This window comes from Neovison vison, chromosome X (genome assembly GCF_020171115.1).
Source record: "Neovison vison isolate M4711 chromosome X, ASM_NN_V1, whole genome shotgun sequence".
Classification (NCBI taxonomy): domain Eukaryota; kingdom Metazoa; phylum Chordata; class Mammalia; order Carnivora; family Mustelidae; genus Neogale; species Neogale vison.
This window is the reverse complement of record NC_058105.1, coordinates 56,752,215-56,775,765: the sequence shown is the minus strand read 5'-3', so window position 1 is coordinate 56,775,765 and position 23,551 is coordinate 56,752,215. Positions and strand designations below refer to the sequence as shown.

Sequence of the window (23,551 nt, the reverse complement as noted above, 5' to 3'; positions counted from 1 at the left end):
GCCACTGGCTACACTAATCCGAAAGAAAAGAGAGAAATCCCAAATTCATAAAATTATGAATGAAAAGAGAGATATCACAACTAACGCCAAGGAAGTAGAAACGATCATCAGAAGTTATTACGAACAGTTATATGCCAATAAGCTTAGCAACCTAGATGAAATGGATGCATTCCTGGAAAAATATAAACTACCAAAATTGAACCAGGAAGAAATCGACAACCTGAATAGACCGATATCTGATAACGAGATTGAAGCAGTGATCAAAAATATCCCAAAAAACAAGAGCCCAGGACCTGACGGGTTCCCTGGGGAATTCTACCAAACCTTCCAAGAAGAAATAACACCTATTCTCCTGAAGCTGTTTCAAAAAATTGAAGCAGAAGGAAAAATTCCAGACTCTTTCTATGAAGCCAGCATTACCCTGATCCCCAAACCAGGCAAGGACCCTACCAAAAAGGAGAATTTCAGACCAATATCACTGATGAATATGGATGCTAAGATTCTCAACAAGATCCTAGCCAACAGGATCCAACAACACATTAAAAAGATTATCCACCATGATCAGGTGGGATTCATCCCTGGGCTACAAGGATGGTTCAACATTCGCAAATCAATCAATGTGATACAACAAATTAATATGAGAAGAGAGAAGAACCACATGGTCCTCTCAATTGATGCAGAAAAAGCATTTGACAAAATCCAACATCCGTTCCTGATTAAAACGCTTCAAAGTATAGGGATAGAGGGAACATTCCTGAACCTCATCAAATCTATCTATGAAAGACCCACAGCAAATATCATCCTCAATGGGAAAAAGCTTGCAGCCTTCCCGTTGAGATCAGGAACAAGACAAGGATGCCCACTTTCACCACTCTTGTTCAACATAGTATTAGAAGTCCTAGCAACAGCAATCACACAACAGAGAGAAATAAAAGGTATCCAAATTGGTAATGAAGAAGTCAAACTCTCTCTCTTCGCAGATGACATGATTCTTTATATGGAAAACCCAAAAGACTCCACCCCCAAACTACTAGAACTCATACAGCAATTCAGCAACGTGGCAGGATACAAAGTCAATGTGCAGAAATCAGTGGCTTTCTTATACACTAACAATGAAAATACAGAAAGGGAAATTAGAGAATCGATTCCATTTACTATAGCACCAAGAACCATAAGATACCTGGGAATAAACCTAACTAAAGAGGTAAAGGATCTATACTTGAGGAACTATAGAACACTCATGAAAGAAATTGAAGAAGACACAAAAAGATGGAAGACCATTCCATGCTCTTGGATCGGAAGAATAAACATTGTTAAAATGCCTATACTGCCTAGAGCAATCTATACTTTTAATGCCATTCCGATCAAAATTCCACCGGCATTCTTCAAAGAGCTGGAGCAAATAATCCTAAAATTTGTATGGAATCAGAAGAGACCCCGAATCGCTAAGGAAATGTTGAAAAACAAAAATAAAGCTGGCGGCATCACCTTACCTGATTTCAAGCTTTATTACAAAGCTGTGATCACCAGGACAGCATAGTACTGGCATAAAAACAGACACATAGACCAGTGGAACAGAGTAGAGAGCCCTGATATGGACCCTCAACTCTATGGTCAATTAATCTTTGAGAAAACAGGAAAAAAATACAGTGGAAAAAAGACAGTCTCTTCAATAAATGGTGCTGGGAAAACTGGACAGCTATATGTAGAAGAATGAAACTCGACCATTCTCTTACACCGTTCACAAAGATCAACTCAAAATGGATAAAAGACCTCAACGTGAGACAGGAATCTATCAGAATCTTAGAGGAGAACATAGGCAGTAATCTCTTTGATATCAGCCACAGCAACTTCTTTCAAGATACGTCTCCAAAGGCAAAGGAAACAAAAGCGAAAATAAACTTCTGGGACTTCATCAAAATCAAAAGCTTCTGCACAGCAAAGGAAACAGTCAAAAAAACAACGAGGCAACCCACGGAATGGGAGAAGATATTTGCAAATGACAGTACAGACAAAAGGTTGATATCCAGGATCTATAATGAACTCCTCAAACTCAACCCACACGAAACAGACAAACACATCAAAAAATGGGCAGAAGATATGAACAGACACTTCTCCAATCAAGACATACAAATGTCTATCAGACACATGAAAAAATGCTCATCATCATTAGCCCGCAGGGAGATTCAAATTAAAACCACATTGAGATATCACCTTACACCAGTTAGAATGGCCAAAATTAACAAAACAGGAAACAACATGTGTTGGAGAGGATGTGGAGAAAAGGGAACCCTCTTCCACTGTTGGTGGGAATGCAAGTTGGTGCAGTCTCTTTGGAGAACAGTGTGGAGATTCCTCAAGAAATTAAAAATAGAGCTTCCCTACGACCCTGCAATTGCACTCCTGGGTATTTACCCCAAAGATACAGATGTCGTGAAAAGAAGGGCCATCTGTACCCCAATGTTTATAGCAGCAATGGCCACAGTCGCCAATCTATGGAAAGAACCAAGATGCCCTTCAACGGATGAATGGATAAGGAAGATGTGGTCCATATACACTATGGAGTATTATGCCTCCATCAGAAATAACGTCAGACCTGTCCACAGAGACCTGGCAAGCCAGAAGAGGCTGGCAAGATATATTCAGGGCACTAAATGAGAAGAACATGCAGCCAAGAATACTTTATCCACGAATATCCAACTTTTGTAGCAACATGGACGGGACTTGAAGAGATTATGCTGAGTGAAATCAGTCAAGCAGAGAGAGTCAATTATCATATGGTTTCACTCATTTGTGGAGCATAACCAATAGCATGGAGGACAAGGGGCATTAGAGAGGAGTAGGGAATTTGGGTAAATTGGAAGGGGAGGTGAACCATGAGAGACTATGGACTCTGAAAAACAGTCTGAGGGGTTTGAAGTGGCAGGGGGGTGGGAGGTTGGGCTACCAGGTGGTGGGTATTATAGAGGGCACAGCTTGCATGGAGCACTGGGTGTGGTGAAAAAATAATGAATACTGTTTTTCTGAAAATAAATAAATTGGGAAAAAAAAAAGAAAATCAGTAACCAAAAAAACACCCAATAAACAAAAGTCTAAGACTGGATGGCTTCACAGGCCAGTTCTACCAAACATTTAAAGAAGAGTTAATACATATTCTTCTTAAATTATTTCAAAAAATAGAAAAGGAAAGAAAACCCAAATTCATTTTATGAGACCAGCATTACTCTGACACCAAAACCACAAAAAGACTCCATGAGAAAAGAGAACCACAGGTTGATACCTCTGATGAAAATGGATGCAAAAATTCTCAATAGTAACATATTGAATCCAAAAATACATTTAAAAACACCAACCACCATGATCATATGAGATTTATTCCTAGGTTGCAAGTATAGTTCAATATTTACAAATAAGTCAACATGATATACCACATTAATAAAAGAAGGGATAAAAATGATAAGATCTTTTCAATAGATGCAGAAAAATTATTTGATAAAGTACAATATCCATTTATGGTAAAAACCCTCAACAAAGTAGGTGTAGAGGGAATATACCTCAACATCATTAGAACCATATACAGAAAAACATTACTAATATCATTCTCAATGGGGAAACACTGAGAGCTTTTTCTGTACAGTCAGGAATAGGACAAAAATGTCCACTCTCACCATTGTTAGTTAATGTAGTACTTGAAATCTTAGCCATGACAATCATACAACAAAAAAGAAAAAAACAAAAAAGACATCAAAATCAGCAAGGAAAAAGCCAAACCTTTACTAATAGCAGATGGCATGATAATTTATGTAGAAAACCTGAAATACTCCACCAGAAATTTGCTACAACTGATAAATTCAGAAAGCTCACGGGATACAAAATCAACATACAGAAATCGGTTACATTTCTATATGTCAATTATGAAGCAGCAGAAAGAAATTAAGAAATCAATCCCATTTACAATTGCATCAAAACCAATAAGATTCCTAGGTATAAGCCTAACCAAATAGTGAAAGATCTGTACAAAACACTGATGAAAGGATTTGAAGATGACACACAAAAAAAATGGAAAGACATTCCAGGCTCATGGACTAGAAGAACAGATATTGTTAAAACGTCTATACTATCCAAAGTAATCTACAGGTTTAACGCAATCTTTATCAAAATAGCAATAATATTTTTCACAGAAATAGAAGAAACTATCCTAAAGTTTATATTAAATCATAAAAGACTCCAAATATCCAAAGCAGCCTTGAAGAAGTAAAACAAAGCTGGAGGCATCACAATTCTGGACTTCAAGCTATGTTACAAAGCTGTAATAATCAGAACAGTATAACACTGATGGAAAAAATAAACACATAGATGAATAGAAAACACAGAAAGGAACTCACAATTCCATGGTCAATTAATCTTTGACAAAACAAGAAATAATATCCAATGTGGAAAAGGCAGTTTTTTCAACAAATAGTGCTGAGAAATGTGGACAGCAACATGAAGAGGAATGAAACTGGACCACTTTTTTACCCCCTACTCCAAAGGTATATTCAAAATGGATTCAAGACCTAAATGTGACACCTGAAACCATAAAAATCCTACAGGAGTACACAGGCAGGAAACTCGTTGACATTGACCATAACAACTTCTTTCTAATTATGTCTCCTGAGTCAAGGGAAACAAAAGGAGAAATTAACTATTAACAACCTCATCAAAATAAAAAGCTTCTGCATAGCATGTGAAATAATCAAGAAAACCAAAAGTCAACCCAAGGAATTGGAGAAAATAATTGCAAATGACATATTTGGTAAAGGCTTAGTATTCAAAATATATAAAGAACTTATATAATTCATTGCCTCAAAATGAATAATCCAAGAAAATGGGCAGAAGCCATGAATATATATTTTTCCAAAGAAGAAATCCAGGTGGACAACTGACACATGCAATGATGATCAGTATCATCCATCATCAATGAGACACAAATCAAAACTACAGTGAGATATCACTTCACACCTATTAGAATGGCTAAAGTCAGCAACCAAAGAAACATTGGGTGCTGGTGAAAATGTGGAGAAAGGGGAATTCTCTCGTACTGTTGATGGGAATGCAAACTGGTGCAGCCACTCTGGCCAACAGTACTGAGGTTCCTCAAAAAGCTAAAAATAGAGCTATCCTATGATCCAGCAATTGCACTTCTAGGTATTTACCCAAAGAATTAAAAAATACTAATTCAAAGGGATACATGGACCTTTATAGCAACCTTAGCTACAATAGCCATATTATGGAAACTGTCCAAGTGTCCATTGACTTATGAGTTGGTAAAGAAGTGGTAAATACACACACACACACACACATTCATCAGAATAGTACTCAGCCATAAAACAGCATGAAATCTTACAATTTACAATGACATTGATGGTGCTAGAAAGCATCATACTAAGAAAATAAGTCAGTCAGAGAAAGACAAAAACCACATGATTTTACTCATATGTGGAATTTAAGAAACAAAACAAATGAACAATAAGTGAGAAAAATAGAGGGAGGCAAGTCAACATAGAGACTCTTAAGTGTAGAAAACAAACTGATGGTTACCAGAGGAGAGGTGAATGGGGGATGAGTAAAATAGTTAATGAGGATTAAGAAGTGTACTTGCTAACCTGAGCATCAGATGTTGTATGGCAGGATTGAATCAGTATATTGTATACCTGAAACTAATATTACACTGTACATTGACTAACTGGAACTTAAATAAATTTTTAAAAACATAATTGCAGATAAATATTTAAGAATATGATAAGAAGGTGTGAAAAATAATGTATTATGAGGTCATAGAAATCTAGAAAAATATGAATGTCTAGAATAGGAAAATGAACAAATGACACACATTGGCTAGTTATAGAAGTATACCAGTAAACATGACAATGATGTTTAATCTCATTATTTCAAAATTGCCAATTCAAATTTTGACATCTTTGAAACAAAATAATATGTATGAATTTTGCTTAAGATGTACCTGGATATAACAATCCTTTGTTTTCACTTGAGGTATAATTGATATATAATATTATATCAGTTTTGGGTATACAACATAGTGATTAGACCTTCTATACATTATAAAATGTCACCATACAAAGTTACTACAATCTTATTGACTATATTACTTATGCTTTACTTTTAATCCCCATGACTTATTTATTTTGTAACTGTAGTTTATTCTTCTTAATTTTCTTCATTTTTTTCACCCACCCATCCCCTATTTTTGGCAACCACCAGTTTGTCTCTGTATTTATGAGACTGTTTCTGTTTTATATCTTTGTTTTGTCTTTTACATGCCACATATTAAGTGAAATCATGGTATTTGTCTTATGAATTGTTTAACTTAGCATAATTAATTAATAAAATAATATTAATATTAAAGTAAATATTTCCATTTATTTGTGTCATCTTCAAATTCTTTTATCCATTTCCATTTCCAGAGTATAGGTCTTTTATCTTCTTAAGTTTAATTTCAGTAATTTTATTCTTTTGATGTCATTGTAAATGAGATGTTTAAAAACATTTGTTTTAGATAGTTTGTTATTGGTTTACAGAAATGAAACAAACTTCTGTATATTAATTTTGTGTCATGTAATTTTACTGAATTCATTCATTAGTTGTAATGATTTTTAAGAGGAGTATTTAGGGATTTCTATATAGAGTCATGTCATCTTCAAATAGTGACAATTTTGTTTCTTTTTTATCAGTTTGGATGCCTTTTATTTCTTTTTATTGTCTGATTGCTATGGGTGGGACTTCCAGTACTATGTTGAATAGAAGTGCAAAAGTGGGCATCCCTGAGGTGCCAGGCAGGCTCAATCAGTTGAACACCCACCTTGGTTTTGGCTCAGGTCATGATCTTATGGTCGTGGGATTGAGCCCAGTGTTAGGCTTTGTGCTCAGAGCTGAGTCTGCTTCAGAGTCTTCCTCCCTGTCTGTCTGCCTCTCTCTCTCTCTCTCTCTCTCAAATAAATAAATAAAATCGTCAAAAAAGATGAGCATCCTTGTCTTTTTCCTGATATTAGAGTAAAAGCTTTCAGCTATTACTTATTCAAATAAGTATTCTGCCTCTTCTCTCTCTTCTCTTTCTGGAACCCCTATAGTGCAAAGGTTAGTACACTTGATGTTGGCCCAGAATTCTTTGAAACTATTCCCATTTTTTAATTTTTTTTTCTTTCTGATGACAGCTTGGGTGATTTCCCTTACCCTGTATTCCAGACTGATGGTCTGTTCTGCATCATCTAATCCGCTGCTAATTCCCTCTAGTGTATTTTTCATTTCAATTATAGTATTCTTCATCTTTGGTTGTTTATTTTCTAACTCTTTGTTGAAGTTCATCTCTTTTGGTCACCAGCTTAGTGAGTATTGTTATGACCATTACTTTGAACTCTTTATCAGGGTGATTGTTATCTTCATTTCATTTAGGTTTTTGTTTTGTTTTGTTTTTGTTTTTGTTTTTATTTTTATTTTTATTTATTTTTTCTGAGGTGGCATCTTGTTCTTTCATCTGGAGCATATTCCTTTTTCTCATGCTCTGTGTTTCTGTGAATCATAAGCTAAATCTCCTGGTGAGATTTAAGAGTGGCCTTATGTAGGAGGGGTCCCGTGGGGCCCAGAAATGAACCCCTGCTTAGTTACCAGGACCAGGTATTCCAGGGGTGTCCTCTTTGTGGACTGCTTGTGACTTCTGGCTTTGGCTGGGTTGACTGTTCTGGGTGTGGTGGTAGGCACCACTATTCCCCAGCATGCCTGATTTTGAGACCTAATTGTAATGGTCACAGGCACACTGGTGGGTAGGGCTGTTTCTCCCCAACCCCCCACTCTGGGAGCCGCATTGGGGGTGGCATGGGTTTTGGCTGAGACTGCCTATAGTGTCTGGCAGGGTGTGATTTAACAATCATTTAAAAAAATTTTTTGAATTCTGTTAAGTATACAGTGAATGAGTTAAAAAAATATATATTTAAAAAAGTTGATTCAGGGCACCTGGGTGGCTCAGTGGCTAAAGCCTCTGCCTTTGGCTCAGGTCATGATCCCAGAGTCCTGGGAATGAGACCCACATCCAGCTCTCTGCTCAGCAGGGAGCCTGCTTCCTCCTCTCTCTCTCTCTGCCTCCTCTCTGCCTACTTGTGATCTCTCTCTGTTAAATAAATAAATAAAATCTTTAAGAAAAAAAGTTGATTCAGAAGTAAAAGCTTCTTTGCTCTTTTATATTGTTCAGGTGAATGTTAAAAACATTCATTCATTCAAACATTCATTCAGCTTTTCTTCATTTATTTTTTGAGGTATGAGGGCTTTTTTAATGAAGTGTAGTCAAAACTAACACTTATATTTTATTAAGTCTATATTTGACATTGCTAGTATATTCTTAAGAACAGTTAATTGGAGTAAAATGTACTTTCATATTAAGATGTTTCGGGCACCTGGGTGACTCAGTTGGTCAAGCATCTACCTTCAGCTCAGGTCACAATTCCAGTGTCCTGGGATTGTGCCCTGCATGGGGATCTCTCCTTAGGGAGATCCTGCTTCTTCCTTTCCCTCTATTGCTCTCCTTGCTTGTGCTCTCTCTCTCTCTCTGTCAGATAAATAAATAAAATCATTTTTTAAAAAGCATGTTTAATTTAAACTTTCACTTTGTAACTTAATTTCCAGGTGTAATTTTTGGAGTATAGAAATACATTAATTAAAAATAGCTATTAAGCAATCAGCACCTACCTTTAATAAATGACTGATATTGTAAATAGTCTTCAATCATTAGTTTCTTTAAAAACTATTATTTTTCAACAAATGATAAGCTCTATACCATCCAAAGCAACCTACACATTGAATGTAATCACTATCAAAATACCACCATTTTTTTCATAGAACTAGAACAAAACAATCCTCAAATTTGTATGGAAACACCAAATTTGTATTTGGCTCCGAATAGCCAAAACAATCTTGAAAAAGCAAAGCAAAGCTGAAGGAATCACAATTCCAGACTTCAACTTACATTACAAAGCTCTATTGATTAAAATAGTATGTTACTGGCACAAAAACAGACACATAGTTCAATGGAATAGAACAAAAACACAGAAAAAAAGAACCCACAACTATATGGACATTTAATCTTTGACACAGCAAGAAAGAATATCTAATGGGAAAAAGACAGTCTTTTCAAAAAGCAGTGATGGGAACATGGGACAGCAACATGCAAAAGAATCAATTTAGATCCATTTGTTACACCATAACCAAAAACAAATTCAAAATGGATTAAATCCTAAATTCAAAATGGATTAAAGACCTAAATATGGGACTTGAAAGCATAAAAATTCTAGAAGAGAACACAGGAAATAAACTCTTCTCACATTGGTTATAGCAACTTCTTTCTAGGTATGTCTCCTGATGCAAGGGAAACAAAAGCAAAAAATAAGCTATTACAACTTCATCAAAATTAAAAAACAAAACAAAAACAAACAAACAAACAAACAAACAAAAACCCTGCACAGCAAATGAAACAATCAACAGTACTAAAAAGACAATCTACAAAATTGGATAAAATAATTTCAAATGGCAAAATTGATAATGGGTTAGTATCCAAAATATATAAAGAACTTATAAAACTCAAAACTCCCAAAAAGAATAATCCAATTTAAAAAATGGGCATAGGACACGAATTGACATTTTTCCAAAGAAGACATACGGATGGCCAACAGACACATGAAAAGATACTCAACATTATTCAATGTCAGAGAAATACAAACAAAACTACTCAGGAACCACTTCACACCTATTAAAATGGCTAAAATCAACATCACAAGAAAAAAACAGGTGTTGCCAAGGGTGTGGAGAAGGGGGAACCCTCTTACATTGTTAGTGGTAATGCAAACTGGTGAAGCCACTTAGGAGAGCAATATGGATGTCCCTCAAAAAGTCAAAAATAGAACTACCCTATGATCCAGTAATTGTATGACTATGGATTTATTGAAAGCATTCAAAAATACTAAATCAAGGGAATGCATGTACCCTGATGTTTATAGCAGCCTTATCTACAATGGCCACATGGAAATAGCCCAGTGTCCAACTACTGATTAACAGATAAAGAAGTGGTATATATATGGTATATATATATATAGAGAGAGAGATAGATAGATAGATAGATAGATATAGATATATAGATACACACACACACACACACACACACACAATGGTATATTACTCAGTCAAGAAAAGAATGAAATCTTGCCATTTGCAATGACATGGATCAAGCTAGAGAGTATTATGCAACATTAAATAAGTCATTCAGAGAAAGACAAATACCACATGATTTCACTCATAAGTGAAATTTAAAAAACAAAACAAATGGGCAAAGGGAGAAAAAGAGGGAGGGAAACCAAGAAACAGATTCTTAGATATAGAGAACAAACTGATTGTTACCAGAGGGAAGGGAGGTGGGGGGTGAGTTAAATAGGTAATGGGGATTAAGGAGGGCACTTGTGATGAGCACCTGGTGTTGTACGGAAGTGCTGGATCACTATATTTTACACCTGGCTCTTATATTACATTTCATGTTAACTAACTGGAATTTAAATAAAAACCTAAAAAAGGGGCACCTGGGTGGCTCAGTGGGTTAAGCCGCTGCCTTCGGCTCAGGTCATGATCTCGGGGTCCTGGGATCGAGTCCCGCATCGGGCCCTCTGCTCAGCAGGGAGACTGCTTCCTCCTCTCTCTCTGCCTTTCTGCCTACTTGTGATTTCTCTCTGTCAAATAAATAGATAAAATCTTTAAAAAAAAACCTAAAATAAAAAAAAAACCCTGCACAAAATGATTAGCAAAGATTTTATAAACAATGGAGAGAGTCAGCACACTCTAATTATGTGCAGACAAGGAACTCATATATCACTTTTTTCTTTTGTCAATGCTGATATTCTAGCTTAGCCCTTACATCCTCAAACTGGGATTATTACAACCTCTAACTAGAGCCAAAATTCTAGACACTTTTTACGCCTCCCTCTCTCCTTCAGTACAATTGCTTATAGTTGCCAGATAAATCTGTTTAAAATTCCTATCTTGGCAACCTCTGTTCCAAAAGAGACAAACTGGCTTCCTACTGAGTAAAGTTCAAACTCCACTTTGGAATAGGATAGTAATTACATCCAATCCCAGTCTATCTTTCCAGTCTCATCTCCCATTCTTGTCCAAAGTGAATTATTCATCAATTACTCATTCTTCAATATGTCTTGGCTTAAACCACATCTGTTTTTATTGTGTTATCACCCCAACCTAGAGTGACTTGTTTTTTTAATTTATCAAGTATCCAAATGCTACCCATTCTTTAGTACATACACCCAAGCATAGTGTCTGAAAGAAGTCCATACACACTAAAATGCAATTGAATCTGTACAAGGACAGAAGTTAATACACACAGTAAATGGAACTGAATCTGTACAAGCATGGGAGAAGAATAATAAAGTGGAAGAAGCATATGGCTTTCAGGCAACCTGGGTTCTAATTCTATCTTGAAATCATTTCAGCTACCTGAGTCTTGTTTTCTTCAACAGTAAAATAAGTATAATAACTCTTAACTGTATTAATTATATTGAAAGGTTAACTATATTAACTTTTTAAGAATATCAGTAACATACAAAAATACTTCTGTGGGATTTATCTTTTGTTGCAAAAGAGGAATGAATATATTGATATTTCCTTGCTTTTTCATTATTTTGTAATTTAATTTTCATTATTTAAAATAAAGAATCTACTCAGAGAAACATGGCTTTCGAATTTTAGTTAGATAAAAGGGCAGTATGGAAGTTATTTGTATTTCCATAGCTTCTCAAAGATTTCATTTTTGAATACCATTTATTTCATCTTCCTATAACTCTATCTTTCAAAATGTACTTTTCAGTACTATGTGCTATAATACATCAAATGAAGATTTAAAAATTGAATAAGCTTTTTTCCTATGTCTTCAAGATGCTCACAATCTAAATAATTCTAAGTGTCCTGTCCACCAGCCTCATTAAAACACACTACTAGGCCCCACCCATGGAGTTTCTGATTCAGTAGTTCTGGGATGATATCTGAAAATTTGTATTTCTAACAAGATCCCAGATGATGCTGAAACTGCTAGTCCAGGGACTCCACTTTGAAAACTGCTAGCCTAATAGAGACACGCATATTAACAGAAATAAAAAATAACTCAATTAGTAGAATGATGGAGGAATCTGAAGTGTTGTAACAGAATAGAAAAAGGGAGTGACTAAATTTTCATAGCAAGTGTCAAAGAAAACTTCACAGAAGAGGTAGTAGATAAGCAGGAAAAGCTGGATAAACCAGGAAAAGTTACTACAGGCAGCAGAATCTGTCTTTTTTTTATCTTTGAAGTTGATAAACAAGGTTTTAATGATAGATTAGGGTCAGTACATGAAAGGAATTTTATACCATGCTAGATAGTTTCAACTTTATCCCATGAATAATAGTAAGTGAAGTTTATAACCAATAAAGTTTCAAGACAAGATTTGTGCAAGTGGCCATAGAGAAGATAGATTGGAGTGTGGACCGGGGACAGAGATACTACGTAGATTTGTGCAATAGTCTAAATAGAAAGATGATAATCATGCTAAGTCAGTGGTGGAAGGGATGGAAAGAATTAGATAAATTCATCACCCATATTCTCGTGCTTCCCTATATATGAAACCAATAAACTGCTTACTTTTTACATGGCACACTTGTTTCCTCGAACTAGGTGGAGCAATTAAATGTAGTTGAAATTTAAACTGCAACCCCTGCTTATGTGGCAATATACATGGTTGCTGCTGTTTGGAGATTTCATATTACATCTTTAATTGTGGGCATTTAGCAGATAGCTTCTTATTATTAAGATATTGCTGACTTTTATTGTCATTGTGGCCACAGGACAAACCTAATATTTAACAGCACAAGAAGCAGCTTGTGGTTTTATATTACATTGAGGTAAATTACACTGAAATTAGAGAGAATTACTTTTATCAAATGGGGAATAAGCTGTTAATTAACTCCCTGCTGTAGCAATCTTTTTTTTTTTCTTTTGAGCTTGCAACTGTTATTAGGTCTAGATTAAACTGTTGAATTAATTTCCCACTTACTTACTATTTCAAGAGTTTTTAATTTACCTGGCAGCAGTTTTAATGGGAAATTGTATTAGTGAGCATAAATTGTTTTTGGGAAGGGTAAACAGTTTGTGATAATGTTTATTAAGTCATTTTGTTTGAGCAAAAATATAATTGCAGTTTTAATTAGCACATGATTGTTGAAGTATTAGGTTTGAGATTACATTATGGTTTTCTGAGAAAACAATCACTCAGGTAATTCCAACATTTATAACTGATAACAAATAGAAAAGCTATGCCAATGAGGCAATAACTTGGATTTTGTACCATATTTCAGAATGGAAAAATGATTAATTATCTAAGTGTTCTTCCTTCTATTGTCTTAAGGTTTGTTGACTGCTCTTGAATATCACTGGCTGCTATGACAAGTATAGATGATTTAATACACATAAAGGGTTAACTGAGAAAATTTGAAACTTAAGAGGTGCAGATTCCTTTAAGGTAAAACAAATTGAAATAAGCAAATGTATTTATATGACGAATATATTTTTTGAAATTGGTTATGATGCCGGCATTTTTAATTGTCTTATAACACCAACAATAATAATATGTGATGTTTGAGTGGTGTGTTATAGAAGTGGACCAATAGATAATGAACTTAGGAAGGACTTTGGACATAACAGTGCATACTGAAAACTGAAGTCTAAAGAAAATAAAAGACTTGTCTGTGAAGATAGAGCTAGTGACTGAAATAAGACAAAACATAGGGCTATTTAAACAACTACATACGGACTTTTGGTTCAACATTTATGTCCCATTTATTTCTCAGATTAGTTTTGGCTTTCTTTGCAATTAACAAACATTTTATTGTATGTGACATTTTATATCCCAAGGAAGTGTGAAAACCTTTTCTGTTATACTTTTAATATTAACTTTCAAATTAATATGACACTTGTTTGCAATGACAAACTTGACTGACTCATACACAACTGTTATTTTTTAGCCAAACTTTATAATAATTAGAACTTTCAAGATGGCAATATACCCAGATAAGTGGTCAAGACTGTAAAATTAATACAGTATTTTTCCTTCAACATTTACTTTTTTTCTATTTTTATGAGTAGAGGTGACAGTTACATTTGTTTCAGATGTACAACATAGTGATTTGACAAAATTATAAATTATGCTGTGCTCTCCACAAAGTAGCTACTATATGTCATCATACAGTGCTATTACAGTATCATTGACTATACTGTCCCTTTTCTTCCTATGACATTCTTTCCATAACTAGCACTTTTTTATTTCTTTTCAGTGTAACAGTATTCATTGTTTTTGCACCACGCCCAGTGCTCCATGCATTCCGTGCCCTCTCTAATACCCACCACCTGTTTCCCACAACCTCCCAACCCCCACCCCTTCAAAACCCTCAGATTTTTTGTCAGAGTCCATAGTCTCTCACAGTTCACTTCCCCTTCCAATTTCCCTCAACTACCTTCTCCTCTCCATCTCCCCTTGTCCTCCATGCTATTTGTTACGCTCCACAAATAAGTGAAACCATATGATAATTGACTCTCTCTGCTTGACTTATTTCACTCAGCATAATCTCTTCCAGTCCCGTCCATGTTGCTACAAAAGTTGGGTATTTATCCCTTCTGATGGAGGCATACTACTCCATAGTGTATATGGGCCACATCTTCCTTATCCTTTTGTCCGCTGAAGGGCATCTTGGTTCCTTCCACAGTTTGGCGACTGTGGCCATTGCTGCTATAAACATTGGGGTACAGATGGCCCTTCTTTTCACTACATCTGTATATTTGGGGTAAGTACCCAGTAGTACAATTACAGGGTCACAGGGAAGTTCTGTTTTTAATTTCCTGAGGAATCTCCACACTGTTCTCCAAAGAGGCTGCACCAACTTGCATTCCCACCAACAGTGTAAGAGGGTTCCCCTTTCTCCACATCCCCTCCAACACATGTTTCCTGTCTTGTTAATTTTAGCCATTCTAACTGATGTAAGGTGATATCTCAATGTGGTTTTAATTTGAATCTCCCTGATGGCTAGTGATGATGAACATTTTTTCATGTATCTGATAGCCAATTCTATGTCTTGATTAGAGAAGTGTCTGCTCATTTCTTCTGTCCATTTTTTGATATGATTATCTGTTTTGTGTGTGTTGAGTTTGAGGAGTTCTTTATAGATCCTGAATATCAACCTTTTGTCTCTACTGTCATTTTCAAATATGTTCTCCAATTCCGTGAGTTGCCTCTTTGTTTTCTTGACTGTTTTCTTTGCTGTGCAGAAGCTTTTGATTTTGATGAAGTCCCGAAAGTTTATTTTTGCTTTTGTTTCCTTTGCCTTTGGAGACATATCTTTTTTTTTTCCAATTTATTTATTTTCAGAAAAACAGTATTCATTATTTTTTCACCACACCCAGTGCTCCATGCAAGCCGTGCCCTCTATAATACCCACCACCTGGTACCACACCTGCCACCCCCCGCCACTTCAAACCCCTCAGATTGTTTTTCAGAGTCCATAGTCGCTCATGATTCACCCCACCTTCCAATTTCTCCCAACTCCCTTCTCCTCTCTAACACCCCTTGCCCTCCATGCTATTTGTTATGCTCCACAAATAAGTGAAACCATATGATAATTGACTCTCTCTGCTTGACTTATTTCATTCAGCATAATCTCTTCCAGTCCCGTCCATGTTGCTACAAAAGTTGAGTATTCATCCTTTCTGATGGAGGCATAATACTCCATAGTGTATATGGACCACATCTTCCTTATCCATTCATCCGTTGAAGGGCATCTTGGTTCTTTCCATAGTTTGGTGACCATGGCCATTGCTGCTATAAACATTGGGGTACAGATGACCCTTCTTTTCATGACATCTGTATCTTTGGGTTAAATACCCAGAAGTGCAATTGCAGGGTCATAGGGAAGATCTAATTTTAATTTCTTAAGAAATCTCCACACTGCTCTCCAAAGAGGCTACACCAACTTGCATTCCCACCAACAGTGTAAGAGGGTTCCCCTTTCTCCACATCCCCTCCAACACATTGTTTTCTGTCTTGCTAATTTTGGCCATTCTAACTGGTATAAGGTGATATCTCAATTTGGTTTTAATTTGAATCTCCCTTAGGGCTAGTGATGAACATTTTTTCATGTGTCTCATTTGTATGTCTTGATTGGAGAAGTATCTGTTCATATCTTCTGCCCATTTTTGGATATGATTGCGTGTTTTGTGTGTGTTGAGTTTGAGGAGTTCTTTATAGATCCTGCATATCAACATTTTGTCAGTACTGTCATTTGCAAATATCTTCTCTCAATCTCTGAGTTGCCTCTTTGTTTTCTTGATGGTTTCCTTTGCTGTGCAGAAGCTTTTGATTTTGATGAAGTCCCAAAAGTTTATTTGTTTTTTTTTTTTTTTCCTTTGCCTTTGGAGACATATCTTGAAAGAAGTTGCTGTGGCTGATATGGAACAGATTACTGCCAATGTTGTCCTCTAGGATTCTGATTGATTCCTGTCTCACATTGAGGCCTTTTATCCATTTTGAGTTTATCATTGTGTATGGTGTAGGAGAATGGTCAAGTTTCATTCTTCTACATATAGCTGTCCAGTTTTCCCAGCACCATTTATTGAAGAGACTGTCTTTTTTCCACTGTATATTTTTTCCTGTTTTGTCAAAGATTAATTGACCATAGAGTTGAGGGTCCATATCTGGGCTCTCTACTCTGTTCCACTGGTCTATGTTTCTGTTTTTATGCCAGTACCATGCTCTCTTGTTGATCACAGCTTTGTAATAAAGCTTGAAATCAGGTAACGTGATGCCCCCAGTTTTATTTTTGTTTTTCAACATTTCCTTAGTGATTCGGGGTCTCTTCTGATTCCATACAAATTTTTGGATTATTTGATCCAGCTCTTTAAAGAATACCAGTGGAATTTTTATCAGAATGGCATTAAAAGTATAGATTGCTCTAGGCAGTATAGATTATTCCCTGCATATTCTCATATCACAGTGCTTTTAAACTGGAGCTCAATCACAAAGAAAAATTCAGAAGGGACTCTAACACCTGGAAGCTAAAGGCCACCTTGCTTAAGAATGCTTGGATCAACCAGGAGATCAAAGAAGAACTGAAACAATTCATGGAAACCAATGAGAATGAAGACACTTCGGTCAAAAACCAATGGGATACAGCAAAGGCGGTCCTAAGGGGGAAATACATAGCCATACAAGCCTCCCTCAAAACAATTGAAAAATCCAGAATACACCAGCTGTCTCTAAACCTTAAATAACTGGAGAATCAACAACAAATCAAACCAACTCCACACATAAGAAGGGAAATCATCAAGATTAGAGCTGAGATCAATGAGGTAGAAACAAGAGATAGAGTAGAACATATCAATGAAACTAGAAGCTGATTTTTTGAAAGAATCAATAAGATCGATAAACCATTGGCCACACTAATCCAAAAGAAAAGAGAGAAAGCCCAAATTCATAAAATTATGAATGAAAAGGGAGAGATCACAACTAACACCAAGGAAGTAGAAAAATCATCACAAGTTATTAGCAACAGTTATATGCCAATAAGCTTAGCAACCTAGATGAAATGGATGCATTCCTGGAAAACTATAAACTCCCAAAATTGAACCAGGAAGAAATTGACAACCTCAATAGACTGATATCTAGTAATGAGATTGAAGCAGTGATCAAAAACCTCCCAAAAAAAACGAGCCCAGGACCTGACGGATTCCCTGGGGAATTCTACCAAACTTTCAAAGAAGAAATAACACCTATTCTCCTGAAGCTGTTTCAAAAAATTGAAGCAGAAGGAAAACTTCCAGACTCTTTCTATGAAACCAGCATTACCCTGATCCCCAAACCAGGCAAAGACCCTACCAAAAAGGAAGATTTCAGACCAATATCACTGATGAATATGGTGGCTAAGATTCTCAACAAGATCCTAGCAAACAGGATCCAACACAACATTAAAAAGATTATCCACCATGATGAGGTGGGATTCATCCCTGGGCTACAAGGATGGTTCAATATTCGCAAATCAATCAATGTGATAGAACAAATTAACATGAGAAGAGAGAAGAACCACATGGTCCTCTCCATCAATGCAGAAAAAGCATTTGACAAAATCCAGCATCCGTTCCTGATTAAAGTGTGTCAAAGTATAGGGGTAGAGGGAACATTCCTGAACCTCATCAAATCTACCTATGAAAGACCCACAGCATATATCATCCACAATAGGTAAAAACTTGCAGCCTTCCCATTGAGATCAGGAACAAGACAAGGATGCCCACTTTCATCACTCTTGTTCAACATAGTATTAGAAGTCCTAGCAACAGCAATCAGACAACAAAGAGAAATAAAATGTATCCAAATTGGTAATAAAGAAGTCAAACTTTCTCTCTTTGCAGATGACATAATTCTTTATATGGAAAACCCAAAAGACTCCACCCCCAAACTACTAGAACTCATACAGCAGTTCAGCAACGTGGCAGGATACAAAGTCAATGTGCAGAAATCAGTGGCTTTCTTATACACTAACAAGGAAAATACAGAAAGGGAAATTAGAGAATCGATTCCATTTACTATAGCACCAAGTACCATAAGATACCTGGGAATAAACCTAACCAAAGAGGTAAAGGAACGCTACTCAAGGAACTACAGAACACTCATGAAAGAAATTGAAGAAGACACTAAAAGTTGGAAGACCATTACATGCTCTTGGATCGGAAGAATAAACATTGTTAAAATGTCTATACTGCCTAGAGCAATCTATACTTTTAATGCCATTCCCATCAAAATTCCACCGGTATTCTTCAAAGAGCTGGAGCAAATAATCCAAAAATTTGTGTGGAATCAGAAGAGACCCCGAATCGCTATGATTTCTTTTCAGTGTTGCATAATTCATTGTTTATGCACCACAACCAGTGCTCCATGCAATACATGACCTCCATAATACCCACCACAAGGCTCACCCAACCTCCCACCCCTTTCCCCTCCAAAACCCTCCGTTTTTTTCTCAGAGTCCACAGTCTTTCATGTTTTGTCTCTTTTTTCAACATTCCTCTGGCTATTCAGGGTCTTCTCTGGTTCCATACAAATTTTAGGATTGTTTGTTATACTTCTGTAAAAATGTTGATGGTATTTTGATAGGGGTTGATTGAATATGTAGATTTCTCTGGGTACCAAAGATAGTTTAACAATGTTTATTCTTCTAATCCATGAATATGGAATGTTTTTCTATCTCTTATTGTCTTCCTCCATTTCTTTCATAAGTATTCTGTAGTTTCTAGGGTATAGATCTTTTACCTCTTTGATTAGGTTTATCCTAATTATCTTATGGTTTTTGGTGCTGTTGTAAGTGGGATCTATGCTTTAATTTCTCTTCTGTCACATTATTTATATAAATGCAACTGATTTTTGTGCATGGATTTTGTATCCTGTTATCTTGCTGAATTGCTGTATGAGTTCTAGCAATTTTGGGGTGGAGTCTTTTGGGTTTTCCACATAAAGTATTATATATCATCTGTGGAGTGTGAGAGTTTAACTTATTCTTTGCCAATTTGAATATTTTTTATTTATTTTTGTTGTCTTATTGTTGAGGCTAGGTACTATGTTGAACAACAGTGGTTAGAGTGAGCATCCCTGCCATGTTCTGACATTAGGGGAAATGTTCTTAATTTTTCACTATTGAGAATTATATTCACTGTGGGCTCTTCATAGGTGGTTTTTATGATATTGAGGTTTGATCCCTCTATCCCTATACTTTGAAGTTTTAATCAAGAAAGTATGCTCTATCTTGTCAAATGCTTTTTCTGCATCAGTAGAGAGGATCTTTTCTTTTATTAATGTGCTTTAGTATGTTGATTTATTTGCAAATGTTGAACCACCCTTAATCCCAGGAATAAATCTCACATGGTCTTGATGAAAAAATATTTTAAGGTATGTTGGATCCTATTGGCTAGTATCTTGTTGAGTATTTTGGCAACCATATTCATCAGGGATATTGGTATGTAATTCTCCTTTTTGATGGAGTCTTTGCCTGGTTTTGGGAGCAAGGTAATGCTGGCCTCATAGAATGAGTTTGGAAGTTTTCCTTTCATTTGTATTTTTAGAAACATCTTCAGTAGAATGTTTTATTTATTCCTTAAATGTCTAGTAGGATTCCCCTGTGAAGCTATCTGGTCCTGGACTGTTATTTTTTTGGGAGGTTTTTATTATTGCTTCAGTTTGCTATTTATTGGTTTACTCAGATTTTCTATTTCTTCCTATTCCAGTGTTGGTATTTTGTAAGTTTCCAAGAATGCATCCATTTCTCCAGATTGCCTAATATGTTGACATATTTTTTGCTCATAATATATTCTTAAAATTGTCTGTTTCCTTCTGTTTGTCATGATCTCTCCCCTTTCATTCATGATTTAATTAATTTTGGTCCTTTTCTTTTCTTTCAAGTAAGTATGGCAGGAGGTTTATCAATGTTTTTAATTCTTTCAAAGAAGAAACTTCTAATTTTGTTTATTTGTTCTACTGTTATTCTGATTTCTATTTCATTGATTTCTGCTCTAATCTTTACTATTTCTTCTTCTTGATTTAAACTTTATATATTGTTATTTCTCCAGCTCCTTTAGGTATAATGTTAGTTTGTGTATTTGAGATCTTTCTAATTTTTTGAGAGAGGCTCATATTGCAATGTACTTCCCTGTTAGGACTGCCTTTGCTATAGCCCATAGGTTTTGATCAGATGTGTTTTCATTCTCATTAGTTTCCATGATTTTTTAAAAATTATTTTTTAGTTTCCTGGTGGACCCATTTATTCTTCAGTAGGATGCTCTTTAACCTCCAAGTGTTTGAGTTCCTTCTAAATTTCCTCTGGTGTTTGAGTTCAAGTTTCAAAATATTGTGGTCTGAAAATATTCAGGGAATAATCCTAATCTTTTGCTATCAGCTGAGAACTGATTTGTGACCCAGTACGTGATTTATATTGGAGAAAGTTTCATGTGCTCTTGAGAAGAATGAATATTCTGTTCTTTTAGGATGGGATGTTCTATATATATCTGTGAAGTCCATTTGGTTCATATGTCATTCAGAGTCCTTGTTTCTTTGTTGGTCTTCTGGTTAGATTATCTGTCAATTGCTGTGAGTGGATGTTGACGTCCCCTACTATTAGTGTATTATTACCAATGTGTTTCTTCTTGTTGGTTATTAATTGGTTTATATAATTGGCTGCTCCCGTGTTGGGGGCATAAATATTTATAATTGTTAGACCTTCTTCTTGGATAAACACTTCAAGTATGATACTTATCTTCTTTTACTACAGTCTTCAGTTTAATATCTAATTTTTCTCATATGCGGATTGCAGCCCCAGCTTTCTTTTGAGGTGCATTAACATGGTAAATATTTCTCTACCCCTTCACTTTCAGTCTGGAAGTGTCTGTAGGTCTAAGATGAGTCTCTTATAGACAGCATATGGATGGGTCCTGCCTTTTCATCCAATTTTCTATCCTATGTCTTTTGACTGGAGCATTTAGCCCATTTACATTCAGAGTAACTATTGAAAGATATGAGTTTAGTGTCATTGTATTGCCTGTAAAGTCCCTGCTTCTGTAGATTGTCTTTTTTTTTTTTCTTTTTTCTCATCTATGTTACTTTTGGGTCCTCTCTTCACTTACAAGAGCCCCTTTAATTTTTTTTGCAGGGTTCATTTAGTGATCACAAATTTTCAGTTTCTGTGTATCCTGGAAGATTTTTATCCTTCCTTCCATTCTGAATGATAGCCTTGCTGAATAAAGTATTCTTTGATTTATGTTATTCCCATTTAGTACCTAGAACATATCATGCCATCCCTTTCTGGCCTGCCAGGTTTTTGTGGATAGGTATGATGTCAGTCTGATGTTCTTCCCTCTCTAAAGATCCTCTTGTTTTGAGCTTCTCTCAAGATTCCCTTTTTCTCTATAATTTGTAAGCTTCTGGGGTGCCTGGATGGCTCAGTCATTAAGCATCTGCCTTCATCTCAGGTCATTATCCCAGCATCCTGGGATAGAGCCCTGCATCAGGCTCCCTGCTCAGCAAATCTGCTTCTTCCTCTCCCTGTACTTGCTGCTCTGCCTGCTGTGCTTTCTCCATGTTAAATAAATAAATAAAATCTTTGAAAAAATTAAAAATTGTCTTAAAAAGGAAGAGTTGATAAAATAAGAAACTAGTTAAAAAGGGAAAAAAAGAATTGGAAAAATTTAGACTAAAAGATAAATGAATCATGAGAAAAGTCATGAAGCTCTGTATACTATTTGCACCGCACTGGAGATTTACAGTCTTGTGGGATCTGTAAACTTGTGCATTTGCTCTTCTAGGGGAGGGGCCTGCTGTTCTGCTCCTCAGGTTTCTTTGCCTGGGCAGAGTTGCACCACCCCTTGCCAGAGGGTTGAATTCAGGTTATGCTGGTCTTCTGTGTGGCTTTTTTTTTTTTTCCTTGAAGGCTTTCTGTGCCTCTTTAGAGGATCAAAATAAAAATGACCGTGCCCTGATCTCTAGCCTCAGAACCAAAAGATCACAGTCTCTCCTTCTCAGTAAATACTCTGAGACAAACAATCTTCACTTTTGTTTGTGCTAACCTCTGCAGACTCCTGTGGTGTGTACCCATGGCTGTCCTTCTGGGGGGAATCTGAGGATACTGCGCTAATGCCCTTTGTAGGGCCTTGGCACTGAGAGATGTCATGGGATGATGCACATACTTGCTCCACTACTCCCAGGGGATTGTGGAGGGTCCCTGAGTATCATTCTACTTCTCGGTGCACAGGCAGAGAGTGGCCATCCAATTGGGCTAGGCTTGCAGTTTTTGGTGACTGAGCTGAGAGCCCTTACCCACCTCCACCCCTACCCCCTACTCAGCTAACTGACAGTAACCAGTCTCCTCACTCTACTGATGGGCACTTACTGGCTCAGTCACCCCTGTTAGTTTTGTGACCCCTGGGATGCTGAAACCACACTGACCCACTTAGAATTCTGCCCCTTTCATCCCATGAGCCCCTTTCATACAGGGATGTCTCTCACTGGAGCATATTTCTAACAGTTCTGATTTTGTCATCTGGGACTACATCACTTTCTGGTAGCCAACTTTTGGAGGCTCCCTCCCCTCTCCATTTATGTTCCAATATCTCCCTTCAGATTCACTTCTCCACCCCTCCTGCCTTGCAAAAAGCAGACACTTTTCTACTTCTAGAGTTCCAGATATTTTTTTCCGTACATCTCAGGCTGAATTCATGGATGTTTAGAATGGTTTGATAGTTATCTAGCTGAATTCAAGGGGCCAAATGAAATTAGGTCCCCTACTCTTCCACCATCTTGCTTTCTCCCCAGTTCTCTCATTTTCAAGGTCCCCCAATATGCTACTAAATCAGTATGAAAAGATCTGTTTCTTGCTTTCCCCCAGCATTTTGTAAACT

The 23,551-nt window shown here is 36.3% G+C and overlaps 1 protein-coding gene across 1 annotated transcript in view; it reads left to right on the top strand.

Annotated features, from left to right (window-relative positions):
- DACH2 (dachshund family transcription factor 2) overlaps positions 1 to 23,551 on the top strand; it is an 874,111-nt gene that overhangs the window by 557,439 nt on the left and 293,121 nt on the right. The window lies entirely within an intron of this gene.